At 48.8% G+C, this 4,665-nt stretch overlaps 1 pseudogene; it reads right to left on the bottom strand.

Annotated features, from left to right (window-relative positions):
- Positions 1-1,141: 1,141 nt before the first annotated feature.
- On the bottom strand, positions 1,142-1,261 carry LOC148514898 (5S ribosomal RNA; annotated as a pseudogene).
- Between the last annotated feature and the right edge of the window lie 3,404 nt (positions 1,262-4,665).

Below are 4,665 nucleotides of genomic sequence, written 5' to 3'. Positions count from 1 at the left end.
GAGTGAAGGGAACCGGACTATAAACTCAGAAGGGTGTAAGTACCTATCTTTATATACATACAAGAAGACCACAGGACATGTATAGGGTCCATTATGGAAGCAACGCCCAGGGAATTGTGACTATCACTATGTAAGCTGCAGAACATGACTCTAGTTTACAGAGCCACCATATAATAGGTACGGATATAGCCTACAGCTTCTGGTAAACCCAGATGGCTACCCATCCGTGTAATAATAGGTAAACCTAATGAATGTGGAAGTATAAACATAATATATATATTCACACACACACACAACCCAATACCTAGGGAGAGATAGTGTAAAGCGGAGTTATTGTACCAACTACTGCATCAGGAGCGTCCAGCCTCTAATCGCAGCATCTTTAATTATGCTAGTATGTTATGGTAAGGATAAAAAGCGATATCCACATATGCATACGTGTACCTACATACAAGTTTAGCAGGTGACGATAATATTTAAAATAGAACATGAGCATAATTAACGCCATGGAAGGACAAATTCACTCCAGCATATATATATTCTAAAGCAGGGCTGGTATAAAATACAATATATTATATATACATACACGTGGCTTACCTCCACGCAGGAAACTGCTCATGTGTCGCGTGTGGCCGTCATTCTGTTACGGCATAGGGGCAAGATGTGTTAGCAGCGTGCTGTCCCAGACTGGTGTCGATCCTGGGACTTCTGTTACTGGTGTACTCGCCTTATATGTTAGGAGCGTGCGTGCTTCAGGTGAGCTATTTTAGCTCCAGATGAACCCGTTTTTCGAAAGGGGAATCAAAAAGACGATCTCAGTTTAGGCAGAGTAGCTAATACACCATGGGGTAACCTTCACAGGCTATGATATCAGGCCATTAGATTAAGCTAGGCGCCCTTTGTTATAGAGCCAAGGGGAAGCCTGACAGTGGGTAACACCCTGCGCTGCAAAGGCGGCACTGTGTCCAGTCAGCCCAGCGCTTCTAGCTGGGAATGAGCACCGGCTGAGTAACAGGCCCCAGCAACAGGGGTTTAGGCTAGTTCTCATTCTGCTAACAACTAACTATTCACAGTAGCTAGCACTATACAGAACTGTAAGGTTTTAAAACCAGCCTATAATATATGTGCTGGCACCTATATAAGCCTACAGCACCTGGTATTCCCAGGCGGTCTCCCATCCAAGTACTAACCAGGCCTGACCCTGCTTAGCTTCCAAGATCAGACGAGATAAGAGCGTGTTCAGGGTGGTGTGGCCGTAGGCTGCATGGGAAGAGTACTGCCCCTTTTTAAGGCGAGCCAATGTGAGGCATAAGCCTGGGGATGGGCCGCAATAATGTGCTAACCCTGGTTAAGGGTAAGCTATAACCATAAGTTTTGGCCTCAGCACAAGAACAATGACTAGTACAAGTACTATACATACTATATATCTTATATGTCAGCAATTAGGTTAAGCCAGGCGCCCTTTGTTATAGAACCAAAGGGGAAGCCTGACAGGGGGTAACACCCGGCGCTTGCAAACTCCACACAGTTAGGACCACGGTGGGAAGAGAACCCATGACCTCATTGCTGTGAGGCAGTAACGCTAACCATTACACTGTCTGGCAAAATGGCGGGACCGTGTCCCGTCAGCACAGCGCATTTAGCCAGGAATACTCCTGTCATAGTGACAGACATCCCTTAATTGTTGAAGCACTCCCAACAAGGGAAGGGTCTCGTAGGAGACCAGCGCTAAAGCACTCCCTGCTGCAGGTAGTGCACTGAGCTATACTGCTTGTGTGCAGGTAGATACTGCTGCCCATCGCTGTTGTAGTCGCTGGGCCGTATGCATTCCTGAATTACCACGCTGTGTGTGCACCTGATATACTAGTCAACACAGCGCTACTTGCCCCCGCAGTAGAACCGCATAAAAGCGGAGTAGTTGAAGGTGGCCGGCGCCAATAACACGAGAGGAGCGATCATGGCTCCTACACAAGCAAGGGGGGATAAATCAGCATTTTTAGTAGATGAGGAGAGCTGCTAATAGCTAAGGCAGTGCTGCATTATGCCTAGCCTGCATACTGAAATGGCAGGCACAGGTCTGTAGCGCGTGGAGTGCGCGCCAACCGCAGAGTATTTCCCGCAAAGCCTCCTCCCTGTACTGCAATAGTGCCCGCACTTCCCTGTAAGTGACAATGCAGCATACAGGGCGGGAGGGTGCGCGGTGCAACGGAGACTTCACCGCGGTCCGCATACTAACAGCCATGCTGTTGAGCTGTCATACAGCGCATAGTGGGGAAGGGGTAGGAGACCCGGACCCAGCCGGTTTCAGCTGCGGCGGGTCCTGTCTTCCAGCCTCTCTCCCGAGCGGGGGGAGAGTCAGCGCTTGCCCACCTGTGTTGGAACTGACTGCTGGCATTGCTCAGGCAGGATGTTCCAGGGCGTCACAGTGAGGCGCTTACTTGCTGAGTCTAAGCCAGCGCCGGTGCTTTCATACAAGCACCAGCGCGGCAACGAAGAGCCGCGCTGAGCGGCTCCTTAAGCCCTGCCCCAGCCCCGTTATGCAGGGCTATATTAGCGGGGCTGTAAATGTAGACTCCCGTTATGGGAGTAGTGGGACGCGGCGGTCTCCCTCCTTGCATAGAGGAGCAGGCGTCTTCAGTGACAGCTGCGGCTAGCACCGCGCTGTCACCAACATAGAGGGGCCTCTATCCATCCCCTCATTTAAATAGGAGGGGGAATAGTGGCTAAACCAGAGACCCGGACGCTGACTGCTGAGTGCAGATCTGGGTCTCATCAGCAGCTCCAACACTGCCAGGTTTACTGGCAGGAGGAAGAAGGCTGTGTAACAGTCGCGCAGCGCGCGCGCTGTCTTGAGCCCAGCGTTTTGGCCCACCACTCCAGCTAGTCAGGAGTGGTGGTATATAATTAAGGGCTGCTGCGGCCGGGATGCTGGGCTGAGGGGGCGGCGAGGTACGCGGACACATGCCGGTTTCAGCAGTGGCGGGTCCTCGCAGGGTCCGATGACTCCATTTGCTGGTGCCCCCTCCTCAGGGTCACCGGACACAGGCTGCAGTAGCCATGGCGGTGCCCTTCCCGGCGGCTCTCCCGTAGCAGGCAGTCTGACACAGCAAGCAGTCTACCTGTCCTCAATGCTTGATTATAAAACCAAAAGATAAAAGACTATGAAAAAGGCTGGAGACAGTCTAATGTGCTACCGGCTCTCTCGGGTACATTCTAAAAACTGGGGCTGATGGGGCATAGAGGGGGAGGAGCCAGTCACACTTCTAAATTATTTAAAGTGCCAGGCTCTGCTCTACCACCGTCTATACCCCACTGTCTTGATCTCCAGTGTCCCCTAGTGGATGAAGGAGAAAAACATGCTAAAGATAACCCACAAAACTTGGAATCCTTGGTACACTTTGCATAACACACCAATCATGGATTTAATTTAGACATAAGACAGAGGGAACATGTTTTGTTTATGACCCCTGGCTCATTCCCACACTCCACCTCATCTTTAAATCCTCCCCATACCCTTTGCCACACACCCCCATTATACTCTTCTTTCAGGGTGCAAGATTTGGGAGATTGTCAAAACAGTTTAATTTAATACCATAACAGGGAGCCGATATTACAGAATAATCTAGGTGCACAGAATGTATGGTATACTGGTTAAAGATCATATTAAGATGGTTAAAGACCACCTAGACAATTCTGCAATATTGGCTTCCTGTTACGGTATGAATTGTAGGTATCTTGACAAAACAAAGAGATATTAAACAAAGAGATATTAAAAGAAAAAAAAAAAAACACCATGCATCACCAGTAAAATAAAAAATAATTAAGACTGGCTCCCACCCCTTATATAACCCCTCCCCTTCCGCTAGAACCTCAGTCTATGTTTAACAAAGACAGAGAAGGACCCACAAAAGAACTGAGAAAAACCAGAAAACCAACAGGTAACTAGTATGAAACCAAACAAGTGAGGGATCCCGGCATCCCCCAAATGGACTCCAAGGAAGAGATTTTATGGTGAGTAAAAATCGTATTTCCTTTTTCATCCATCTGAGGGATGCCATTACCTCTGGGATCTACCAAAGCCAGCCAACATAATAGGGGGGAGCAACGTGACCGGCCACTCAAAACAATTTTTCATCCAACACTGGCGTCCCTCGATCCAAAAGTATGGAAGTAGTAAAATTTAGTGCGTATAGATGACCAGGTAACTGCTCTGCACAGCTGCTCTATTAAGGCATCTGCCGCACAGCCCAAGAAGCCCCAACAGCATGAGTCGAGTGGGCCCGAATTTGAAGACAAATATGCCTGTCGTATGGCAGAAGTGACCCATCTAGCGATTTATCCTTTCCAGGCTGGCCAGTGTCTTTTTGGAGCATCAATCAATACCAACAAAGAATCTGTACGCCTCAAAGACGCAGTGCGCTCCAAGTACATGCGTAACACGTACCACATCCAACAGTGCTAAGGAAGAAGCTTTACTAGTCACTGAAGCCTGGTGAAAGGACGATATCCTGGTTAATGTGGAAAGCAGATACCACTTTTGGGAGAAAGGAAGGTCTAGTGCATAACACCACCCTATCCTCATGAAAAATGAGAAGCGGAGATTTACAAGAAAGAGCCGCTAACCCAGATACTCTTCTGGCCGAGGCAATGGCCAAAAGAAAAAAC

The sequence above is a fragment of the Taudactylus pleione genome, unplaced genomic scaffold (assembly GCF_031769625.1).
Source record: "Taudactylus pleione unplaced genomic scaffold, aTauple2 ptg000256l, whole genome shotgun sequence".
Classification (NCBI taxonomy): domain Eukaryota; kingdom Metazoa; phylum Chordata; class Amphibia; order Anura; family Myobatrachidae; genus Taudactylus; species Taudactylus pleione.
Note: the sequence above shows the minus strand (reverse complement) of the source record. Positions and strands in the feature narration are given on the sequence as shown.